The sequence below is a fragment of the Magnolia sinica genome, chromosome 18 (genome assembly GCF_029962835.1).
Source record: "Magnolia sinica isolate HGM2019 chromosome 18, MsV1, whole genome shotgun sequence".
In the NCBI taxonomy this organism is placed as follows: Eukaryota; Viridiplantae; Streptophyta; class Magnoliopsida; order Magnoliales; family Magnoliaceae; genus Magnolia; species Magnolia sinica.
The window spans coordinates 6,447,195-6,460,276 of NC_080590.1; positions in this window are offsets into that span (position 1 = coordinate 6,447,195).

Here is a 13,082-nt window from a genome sequence, read left to right on the forward strand (position 1 = left end):
TTGACTAATTAATTGATCTTCAATTGGATTGGACATTACTTTCGGTTGCAGCCAAATTTCACTTTGATTGTAGGTGAATTACATCTTGAGGTTGCTGTCCAGATTGTGTCCTTTTCCAATAGAATCAAACCTCATTTGGTTACACCAAAGACGCCTTTAGTTGAACCGAATTATCCTTGAAACTCATTGTTTTATTATTGAACCGTTTTTGACATTTTTGGTCAGAGTAAACCTGACTTCGATCAGACCAAACAGGTTATTAATTTTGTTATTTTAGCACTTAATTTTTAAGTCTTTTCTCCGTCTTTAATACTCGATCAGACCAAACAGTTTAAGATCTTTGACATGTCAAATCTTTTATTTTAAGCTCTAAATTTTCGTTGTCTTTATCTTGAACTCCTTTAAACTTTAATTATATAACCTTGAGCATCTATTTATCATTAGTTTAGAATTAACTTGCATGCAAAAAATATATGTTAGTAGATCAATGTAGGAGTTGAATGCAGCCCAAATTAACACAATTGAGGATATATATGTGTGTGTGTGTATATATATATATATCTCGCTCCATTGACACGGCATTCGTTAGACCCCATCGTTACTGGTATACAGGCACGCCTTGTTTTTTAGTTACTTTTCGGTGGTGCATAATGAAAAGCTGTATAGCATGTTTGTTCTGCCCCAGTCGTTATTCAGGTGTGTCGCCATCCATTAGCCCACATGCTGAGATGATCCAATGAGTTGAACTTTCCATATTATCTTTACTACCATAAATAAGGTAAGATACTGGACTGCAATCACTCTTTGGGATATTTCTAGCCTTTAATTTGTACAGTTGAATGTAAGCCATTGAAAATTTTATTTTATAATGCTAAATTCATCGAAAGATTAACATGATAAAAATGATACAAAAGTAAGATTCCTAGGATCTCTATATCATAAAATCACATGGACGGTTCTGATCATAAGAGAACTTAGTATGTTAGCCCTAATGGGAAACGACACACAATTGAACCTCGGGCGCGACAGATGCAAAACGAACTCGTACGGTCGCATGTCCGATGGTAGACATGACACGTCAGTCGACAGGGCGCAGATCCCGATACGATCGCCTTAGGGCCCGTTTGGCCGGTCGAATTGGAAGGGACTGGATAGTATTGGAAGGGATTGGAAGTTAAATCCCGGGATTGGCCGGGCATACCAAACAGAGTTGGCGATCCACCCTAATCCGTACAAAACCCAATCCCAATGCATCTTAAGACAATCCATTGACAACACCATCATTACCTTTAAATCCCATCCAATCTACCCTAATCCATTCAAATTTACCTGGGACGTGTTTGGTTTGTGAGATTGGAAGGGATGAGAAGGTTTAATCCTGGGATTGGCCGGGCTTTCTAAAAAGACTAGATATAGCAATCCCATGGATCTCAAGACAATCCATTGACAACACCATCATTACTTAGAAATCCATGCCATCCACCCTAGTATCATTCAATTCGGGCCAGCTTGGCCGGATGGATTGGAAGGAATCGAATGGTATTAGGGTGGATGGCATGGATTTCTAGGTAATGATGGCATTCTCAGCGAATTGTCTTGAGATCTATGCTCTATCCCTGGATTGCTATATCCGGTCTCTTTGGCACACTTGGCCAATCTTGGGGTAAAACCTTCCCATCCCTTCCAACCCTTGAACCAAAACGCAGATAAGGGCCCGTTTGGCCGGTCGGATTGGAAGGGATTGGATGGTTTTGGAAGGGATTGGAAGTTAAATCCCGGGATTGGCCGGGCGTGCCAAACAGAGTCGGTGTTGTGATCCCAATCCCATGGATCTTAAGACAATCCACTGACAATACCATCATTACCTTTAAATCCCATCCAATCCACCCTAAACCGTTCAAATTTGCCCCGGACGTGTTTGGTTTGAGGGATTGGAAGGGATGAGAAGGTTTAATCCCGGGATTAGCCGGGCATGCCAAACAGACCGGATTCAGCAATCCAGGGATATAGCAATCCCATGGATCTCCAGACAATTCACTGACAACGCCATAATTACCTAGAAATCCATGCCATCCACCCTATTACCATTCAATCCCTTCCAATCCACCCGGCCAAACGGGCCCTTAGATACCAAGTACAGGAACAGGAACGAGCTAAGCGGGATTCACATGGTCCTGATGCAAAACTGGGGCTCTATGGTAAAAACTGTAGGACGCAAGAGGGCTTCTACAGATCCAGTTTAATATATGGAGCCAAAGACGCCACATGCTATAGTCTCAAATTTCACACTAGTTAATAATATCCCCATGGAGCCATAGATAATGACTACTTTTTTAGCATGTCTGATAATACAACTTTATTTTCATTTTGAAAATCGGTTCAAAGAATTGATTTAAATTTGTGAGCCGCACTATGATGTATTTGACATACCCATGCTGTTCATTTGTTTTAGCATGACATTTTGGGCCATGAGCTGAAAAAAAAGAGGTATACCTAATGCTCAAATGGCATACATCAAAGGAAACCAAATCTATAAAAGGTTCACCATTGAAAGTTGTTTCTTTAATAGATTTCTTGTTGATGTCTATTTGTCATCTAAGCTGTTCATAAGGTTGCACAGATACAGATGAGGGGAAACACAAATATCAGCTTGATCCAAAACCTTTGGGTCTTAAGAAGTATTTAATGGTATGTATTTGATTAATCACAATTTCCCAAGTCCACTTGAACTTTCAATATGGCTTATTTTTGAACTCATGCCCTAAATTCAGCTTACATAACGGATAAATGGTGTGGGTAAGCCACATACATCATAGTGGGCCCTATATTCATTTGGTAGCCACCCTCAATTTTAGTGTTTATAAGGTTGGATGTCAACGTTTGCATAAGGAGTGATGCCCTAATTACTTAGGTAAATAATCAATTACCCATTTACAAGATAGTTACCTTTTGATTTGGAAAATTAAACACATTCTAGGAGTTTTTACAATTCCTTATCCTTATTATCTACATTGCACTAAAATTCTCAAGCTGTTGGTTTTCTAATTCACCATTGTAAATACATATAAACAGGTAATAATTATTTACCACTATAATTACATCACCATTTTTAGGGCAAATGTTTATGCTTTGCTTTTTTAATGTAAATATTAAGGGGTGTGAAATTTTATATGAGGCCCATTGCGATGTATATGGCTTATTCACGTATAGTACGTCTATTCTACCAGTTGATTTTAGGATATTGGTAAAAAAATGAGACAGATCCAAAGCTTAATTGGCCTACACCACAAGGAGCTGTGGGAATTGAACATCGACGGTTAAAAACTTCTTGGGGCTGATGTAGAGTGGGCCACATAAATATGCTTGGCATAACTGGACCGAAAAAAGTCCTAATGTAAACAAACATAGTCTGTTAGATTTAAGCCCAAGTATGTTTAGATTGAAGAAATTCATTTTGAATAAGGATAAATTACCATTTAGGGTGTGAATTGTTTATCGACCATAACTTTTAATCCAGATGTCATTATGGGACGCATGATCTATGATATTATATTACACACACACACACACACACACACACACACATTGTAATAGTCTATTCGAGGTCAACTAACCTTATAGCGGGTTGCGTCAATCCATTTTGTGGGAAACTACTTTCATCCAATTCACAATTGTTGTTTTAGGAAAAACTTAATATTTTTAATAAGTTTTAATATCGACACATCTCATTTGTTTTTGAGTTTTAGTATTAGTATATACAATCTTCTTAAGAATTGCTTTTAATCATGCTAGGAATTATGTGACATAATTAAATTTAGATTTTTTATTTTAATAAATTTTATTATTTCAAATAAATTTTAATTTAGTTGAAGTAAAACTCTTAATTGGGATTTTTTATTTTTATTTATAAATGATGTAATTGGGTAACTCCGAGCATTATTGAAAAAAAATAAAATTTTGAATTTTTCTTTTTTATATGGTGAATTCAAAAATAACTTTTCTTATTAAAGGTTTTGCATGCTTGAGATATATAGTGATATTTCTCCTCACACCTTTTTTTTTTAGGTTAAGGCGCTACGAAAATTTAGATCAAGCTGATATTTGTGTTTTTCCATTATCCATGTGTGTGAGACCTTATGAAAATGTTAGATAACAAATAAACAATTTTGTGAACCATATGAAGTAAAAACCTTTCAATGATAGGCGACCTTTGTTTTTTGTGGTGCGGGCCACTTAAGCTTTGGATCTACCTTATTTTAGAGCTCATACCTAAAATGTTTTGTTAAAACAGATGAGTGGTGTGGATATGTCACATACATCATGGTGGGGCTCATAGCCTACAATGTTGAGGTAAAGCTTTCGATGTGCCTTATTAATAGAAGTCTTACATGAGTAGCTTATCTTATCTCGATGGAGTCACGATTGAAATACAATGAGTTCTAAGCAGCCAAGGTTTTGAAACTACTGCAACTAAATAGGCAAGGTTTTGAAAATACTACAATAACATCATTAGATGAATTTTATGCAAGATTCACAGTAATATTTGTCATAAGGGCCTGAGTGGAAAGATAGAAGATGCCCCTCACCTCTTCCACTGACACCCTATACATAATCACTAATAGACTTTAGTAATTTCAATGATAAAGTTTATTTTATGAAGTTGTAAACTTAATAATAAAGAGAAATAACCCAGTGCTCTCTCAGAGCACTATATATTTCAATGCTCTTAATTGCATCGCTGCATTTGTACAGTTCAGTTGATCAATCTGGACCATACATTAGTTGCTTCATCAAACATTTCATGTGCTGACATGTAAGGAAAAAAAAACCATCCATTTGAGTTGGTCTTTTTTAACCATTGGTTTTTCAAGTAATGAATTAGATAGTTAGAAAATTCATTTAGAAACTTATAATATCCCATCGTATATTTAAATCATTTGAAAAAGATATGAATTTCGCTTCAAGGTAGTCCCACATAGCTCGTCCACCATGGGACCAGGGTAATTAATGTCATTAAACCAGATCAGGTCTGACTGAGTCGAGTCGGAGTGGACTCAGACAAGTTGCACCAGACTCGCCCCCGTCTCAAAAAACATCTAATTACAGAAATTTATCGAAAATTCACATGATTGTGAAAGCATGTGAGTCCATGACACATCATGCATGCATTTGTACGTATGGTACGTGCGTGTATAATAATACGTACATGAAGGCAACCAAAACATTAAAATAATTTAAGATAACGTAATATATATAGGAATCCAGCATGAAGGCAACATGCATGTGGCTCACTCACATAGGACATGGTAGAGCCGGAAGAACCGCAATATGGCAGACCAATCTCAGTCGATCTACAGTACACGTGGCAGGGTGACGTGCCAATCAGTACAGTCCAAACTAGTGGGTGCAATCATGGGTGGTTGATATTTCGATAATCTCACCCACCAACAACCCTAGTCCTCACTTTCCATCACTCCAATGTTGACCATTAGTCTCTTCGGTCGTTGCTCTGGAGTCCAACGATCAGACGGCCAGGATTATCTGATTCATGTGTATCTTTAGTTATTCACCATACATAGGAGGGCCCACAGGATGGAACATCATGATTGATAAACCAACCTGCCAAGCATACTGTAGAGAGATGGCTCTACCGTATTTCGGTCCTCCCGGCTCTACCGTATCAACTCCCCACTCCAAGTTTAAACTTATTAAAACTCAAAAAAAAAAAAAAAAAAAAAAAAAAATCATATCTGGTTTATTTATTTATATATTTATTATTATTATTATTAATTTTTTTAAGACACACTCACATGCATGAGTAAAGAGTACCCCTGTTGAAACTATTGTGAGTTTACCACCATGCATGAGTAGAGAGTACCCCCATTCACACACTCACATTAAAGAAAATTGTCACCTCTACAATGCAGAAGCATTCAGAAGTTGTACATGTGGCTTGCGTGGACTCAGCACTTTCCTAGAATAAACATAATTTTCGGCTCGTGATACATTTAAGTGGGGCCTATAATTTAGACAATTTAATTCAGATAACTATGCCACATAAGCAATTTCAAAGCAATTTCTAGCTGGCTGTATGTCATCCGTCAAATTCTGTCAGAGTATTAAAGCTCTTGTTTACACCCATTTGAAAAGTAAGGATTTATACTTTAATTAAAGAATAGTGGGTAAAAAATGTTGAAACCGGACTGAAATTGTGGCCGTAAAACTTGTGGGCCCCACCATTATGCATATCTGATTCACGCCGTCCATTTGTTACATGTGCGAATTTTAGCATATGAGCAAAAAAAAAAAAAAAAAGAAGGTTAAATGCAAAACTCAAGTAGACCCCAGTGCAGGAGACAGGGAATTAAACGCCTATTATTAAATGTTAAAATGAGTGCAGGGTCCATAAAAATGTGTAATTGTCATCTAACTTGTCCATAATGTCACACCGATAAGGGAAAAAATAAATATTAGCTCGATCCAAAAGTCGTGCCCCGAAGAAGAATTGAACAGTAAGCATTCAATTCTCATTGTTTCTCATAGTGTGGTCCACCTGAGCTTTGGATATGCCTCCATTTTGGACTCAGGCTTTATAATGAGTGGGAAAAATGGTTGAGTGGGGGTGGATTAAACACACACGTAACAGTGGAAAAAATTCCTATTAGCTCCACTCAAACACAGAAGCTTTTTCCCAACAAGCTTTGCTTTTTGTCACCATCAAGTTAACATCAAAAGACGGCTGTTGACCGTAAATACAAAGGTAAATAATAATTACCTATTTATACTTAATTTACGTGGTAAATTAGAAAACAAACCGGCCCTAAAAAGAAAAGGACAATGTAAATAAGATTTTGGTAGCGTGCATTTAACCCATGTAGGTATTGGTGGCCAGTGGATTTTGAAAGGGATAGAATCAGGCCATGTAGTGGTGCTGGTGAAATGGGCCGTATTGATTTGACTTTCATCTCTCATGTTGTTGGAAATTCCTTTCCAACTAAAGAGGGCTACAGAACTTGGAACATGCTGTAGATTCCTACATGAGAGTGAAAGCTTTCTTTTTGGCACTATTGACTGAGATATCCTAAGACATGTATGGACCTTTGGTCCAAAATTAGATCGGGTGAGGCTTTCGTTGGATTTCCGGATCCACTGTGGTCGGTGGGGCCCACCATGATGTATGCGCTTTACAACTATGCGTTCCATCCATTTTGACAGCTCATTTAAGGCATGATCCAAAAAATGTAAGTAGATCCAATTCTTAGGTGGGTCACAGCACAAGGAGCATTGGTGATTGAAACCATTAAAAACTTCTTGGGGCCACAAAGATTGGGTGGGTTGAAGGGACCACACAAATATCAGCTTTGTCCAAAGCTTCCGTGGCCCACAAGAAGTTTTTAATAGTTAATCATCACTATTTTTCCTGTGGTGTGGTCCACTTGAAATTTGGATCTGCTTCAAATTTTGGGATAATGCCCTAAAATGAGCTGGCAAAATAGATGGACGGCGTGAATGTAAGGACCATACATCACGGTGGGCCCCACAGTCAGCACCTATGTATATCTTGCACACATTATCAATAAAGGTTTGTTTGCCCCATGTGAGCCTTTGTGCGCATCACAGATGCCATCCTAAAGTGGCCCCCACAATGACGGCACAAATAAATGTATTTAAACTATTCTTCTTAATGGGACCAACCTTTTTCAGGTGGTCATCTTCATGGTGGGGCCCACCTTGTCCACTACAATTAGATCTTCCATATGCTTTCCAACCTGGTGTTGGAATGGCCTCTGCAGCCCACTTATGGGCAACAGCAATGGATAAGTCTCACGGGATTAAACCTCAGAATATTCTCAATTGGATATTTCATTTTCCACCTCCTTTTTTCTTAAAATTCAAATTCAAATTAAAGAAGATTGGGGTAAGATGAGAAATCAAATGTTTTTGTTCAACCTCTACTTAAATCTCTTCATCCTTGGCATTGTAAAAAGATGGGCATTCCCTCCTAATGCAACCCATGTAAGAGAATCTAAGAAAAAAATAATTAATTGATATTTATTATTAATTAGGTCAGGTCGCGTATAAATGATCTAAATCATTGATTGTGTCCGAAAGTCATCCTTCTGTTCTTCGCCGTGTAGATGTCATCTAATTCTATGGGTTAAACCATCAGAACCTATCACCTACACTTGTGCTATGTATGAAAGTGCATGAGGGGCTGCTAGCAAATTCTCTTTTGTAAATCTAGAGAACCCATGTTGGCAGCGATTTTATATAACATTCAGGACGTGTTTGGATGCACAATCAAATCAGATTGCGATTATTAATCTAATGCAGTATAAATAAGCAAAATGAAAATTCCTAAACATTTTTACTGGGCCTACTTTGCTTCCATGCTTAACTGTTAACTGCTGAGTTGGCATTGAGTCGTATTTGTCAGTTAGAGGTTCTGTTCGTCCCCGTTCAATCTGATACTGGGTATGTACACAAAAGTGCAGCATGGCCGAAGTTTTGGACGGTTCGGATCATGGGTGCATGGTTTGCTAAATCAATCATGTACGGCCAATTTTAATACTTAGTTGGGAATGGTTTGTACTGTTGTCCATCAATACATGTATACCATGTGAAAACTGAAAGTACTTGTTTGCGTGCATATGGCTGATTACACTATCTGCCACTCTACATAGTTCTAGAACTTAGTGATCTAACCCAGACAGACAGCATCATCTATCAAATAGGCCATCTGGTATGGGTGTGTTTTTCTTACCTAGGGTTGGCAATGGCTGAGGTTGAATCAGGTTGGGTTTGCCAAAGCCCGACCCATTTACTAAATGGGCCCAACCCAGGATCCATGATCCACAAGCCTCTGGCCCGACCTGAGCTTAAAAATTCATCAAGCCCATCCCAACCAAACCAACCACAATCCAACTTAGATTTAAGAATAGATTATGACACTAGGGCTATGCACAACCTAGCTAAGGCATTCGCCGTCATCATCTAAGGCTTTTCCCAACTAATTCAGGTCAGGTAGCGGCATACTTATATATGTAAAAACAATTCATCTATACTTTTCTTCTTTATTTTGTTTTGGATTTTGGGTCAGAATCTCTATGGTCAGGCCGGGTTGGGTGGGGTTCAACCGGCCTATTTACTGAAATGGGTCACACTTTTGCCTGAGCTTGACCCACTACTCATTTAGCTTGGTCTGAACCCACCTCAAAAGTGATTTGAGCCGGTTGACCCACAGGTCGACCCAACCCATTGCCAACCTTATCCTTAACCAATGTTTATACTTGTACTATTCTAAATATCCATTTCTAGTTAAATATTATTTTTAGTCTAATTATTAAACACATGGAGTCAAGTTGAATTGAGTCACTGAGTCCACCTGACCAAACTGGATGTCTGAGTCAAGTTCCGGGTTTTTAAATTATAGTCTTTTTCACTCGAAGCGCCTATTATGATGAGAAGGTTGATGATGAATCATGTTATGGATAGACCAAGTCATATATAGCTAATAAACTATGGTCCAAATTTCTATATAATGCATAGATGCACTAATGAATTGAATTATGATTATTAGCATGGTGAATTGAATTGAATTATGACTATTAGCCTGATGAATTGGAACCTCTTTATTATTATTATTATTAATTTTTTTTTTTATCGAAAGCAGTCATGTACGTCCCATCACATGTGCTTCCACGGCTGACAGGTGCAAATTACAGGTGGTCCATTACTAGGTCCGGCATTGTAAATGTTCAAGCCCAAACATATAGCTAGTCCATTAAGCAGGTGGGCCATGTTGTTATAGAGGAAGAAACGTCAAGATACATGTGGAGGTTATTCTTTTCCAATATTGTAATAATGTCAATGTCAATGTCACCGAGTAGAAGATTATCCTTTTCGAAATATATTGTAATAATAAAATATAATTCTTAGTGCGGTTCCTATTTTTAGATTTAAACAAGAGGAAAAGGTAAAGAGTAATTTTCTACTTTGTGAGATTTGACTCCTGCAAGAGTATCTTCACAGGTATCTTGTTGTTTGTTCTTCTATGAATGTTAGAAACAATTCGACGGGTAAGAAAATTTTGGCCATGGATTTTCAGCCTTAATTCATTTTGTTAAATAGTGGACCAAACTAATTCTTGGGTGAAATCTAAATAGTGGTATCCCTTTGATGAATGGTTTGGATCTAGCATCAATGGGCCATGCTAGTACATGTGTGGCATGCATGTGACCTGCTCTGTACATGCGTGTGGGTTTAGTGAAGGCATACATAGATACTATAGTTGCAAAACTGCCAATGCTTGTTTGGGTTTAGAGAAATGGAAATATAGAGTTTGTAAATTCATACTGGAGAAATTTTGGACTGGGCAGCTGGAATTCCTGAAGTTTTGCTATTCAATAACTAAGAAATCCCTGGATTTTGCAAGCATTTGTTGCTGACCATTACCAATCAACAAACGTTCTAAATCGAATCTCTGATCCCAAATAAGTCCAATATCTAATAGATGTGGCCATGAATGGTTGAGATAATACAGTTGCAAATTTGAAATCTGATGGTTGAGGCCATTTTGTTAACTCAAGGGGAAATCTTTAATTGGGAGTTGCAAATTTTCAACTGAAGGAATGAAATAATCTTCTCATGATCCAAACACATTGAGCAGAATCTTATTTTGAAATATTGTGATACAAGCTCCATCCAAACAGGTTATCAAATTAATAAGGTGGGCTCACATAATGGACATGGATTACTGCATCAAAGTGTGACCCCTCGTGATTGTTAATCCACATCAAGTGGACCTTACCTAATGAAGGATTTACATCCAAGGTCTCGCATGATGGACAACTTATATCTAAAGTTGCCCAATATGATGGATGATTCACATAAAAGGTGTGTCCCACACAATAAATGGTGACTATAAAAAGTGGGCCCCATATGGTGGCTATAAAGGTAAGGCCTATTCTATGAACACATCAAACGTGAACTCAGTGTAATGAGTGATGGATAGTAGACATTGAGTAGCCTCATATAAAGGGCAATTAGCATTGATGCTGGCCTCACTTGATGGACAACTTACATCAATGTGGGCCCCACATAACGGAGGTCCACATGAAAGGTTTGCCATTAATGATGAATGGTCTGCTTCAAAGGCTCCATACAATATATAATTCAAAGGACCACATCTAAGGTGGGCTCCATACAATATATAATTCACAGGACCACATCTAATGTATGATCATAATGGGTGGCCCAAATGTTTTACAACATGAAGATTGTAACCATCAGCATGTTTATCTATGGTAAGATCTACTAAAATAATTATTTGGGTTGCTTTTAAGTTTTATAATGAAGTTATTATAATTTTTAATAATGACATTAACTACCTTTTAATCGATACCATGTTTATCTATGGTAAGATCCACTAAAATAATTATTTGGGTTGCTTTTAAGTTTTATAATGAAGTCATTATAATTTTTAATAATGACATTAACTACCTTTTAATCGATACCAAGACCTCAACCGTTAAAACAAGATATTTTCACTCAACATGCCACTTGAGTTATGGGTCAGGTTGTGACATCAACTACCTATAAAAACTTATTAGAAGGTTTTACTAAATATACTTATTTCAAGTAAAAGTATTTATTTATTTATTTTGAAAATATAATTTTTAGAATAAAAAAAATCATTAAAATAGATCTTTAAAAAACTTATTAAAATAATTCTTATTTGACCAGGTGCACTGCGACATTTCACCATAGATCTCAAAAATAAGTCCAAGAGGCGAAGACTTAGGTGGGCCATACTATATGGAACAATGTAAAGTCATGCTTAAGAACTCTATATGCACGTGGTGTGGACCACACGAGTCTTGGAATGTGTTCATTTTGGGGGAATCCATTCATACTGGTGTGGTGGGTCAGATGGATGGATTGGATGGCATATGCACACCGCTGTCGACCCCACACACTGTGGATGATTTTAACGGTAGGATTTCCCATCTCAACTGTTGCCTTTGGTGTAGTCCACCTGACTTTTGAATCGGCCTGATTTTAGGGGCCCGGTCTAAACACAAGGTGGCACACCTGATGGACGGGGTAGATCTCATACACATGAAGTCCTTAATCCACGTCACCGAATAGTCACACCCACGTGCCTGCGCGTAGTCGCGCAAGCGTTTCGTTTAAACCGTCCATTTATGTCCACCACGGGGGAGCGGATTGCCAGTGAAATCGGATTGCGTACTGAGTTACCCAGTACGCTCTTATCGTACTGAGTAAACTCTGTTGGGCCGACAGTGAATGTATCTGGTACATCCACGCCGTCCATCCGTTTTTCCATCTTATTTTAGGGGTTGAGATCAAAATGAAAGCATACGCAAAGATCAAGTGGACCATACCATTGGAAACAGTTGGAATAATGACTTCCACCGTTGAAACCTTTCTAGGGCCCACAGTGATGTTTATTTCTCATCCAACCTGTTCATAAGATCACAAAGACATGGATGAAGGGAAAACACAAATAGAAGCTTTATCCAAAACTTCTATGGCCCCCAAGAAATTTTCAACGGTAGATGTTCAATTCACACTGTTTCCTATGGTGTGTTCCACTTGAGATTTGGATATATTTCTCTTTTAGGTTCAAGCCCTAAAACTATCTTTTAAAATGGATGGACGGAGTGGATAAAATAAATAAATCACGGTGGACCCCACAGAATTTACTCAGTACGCAATCCGCTTTCATTGCCAGTTACCACAGAGATATATCTGTACCCGGAGCTGTGTGGGGCCCATAGAGATGTCCATGAAAAATCCACTCCGTCCATCTGTTTTGAAAGACCTCAATAGGACAGGATTCTGAAAACTCATATGGGCCATACCACACAAAACAGTGGGGATTGAACGCCCGGTGGTGACAGAAGTTCTCTATCAGAATGATATTTGTTCCTACGATTTATCTGAGTGGTAATAATTATATGAACGGTTTGGATGGCATATATAAACATCATGTTCAACTCCAGGAAAGTTTCAACGGTGAACGTTGCTGTTCCCACTGTTGTATTGGTGTGGCCTAC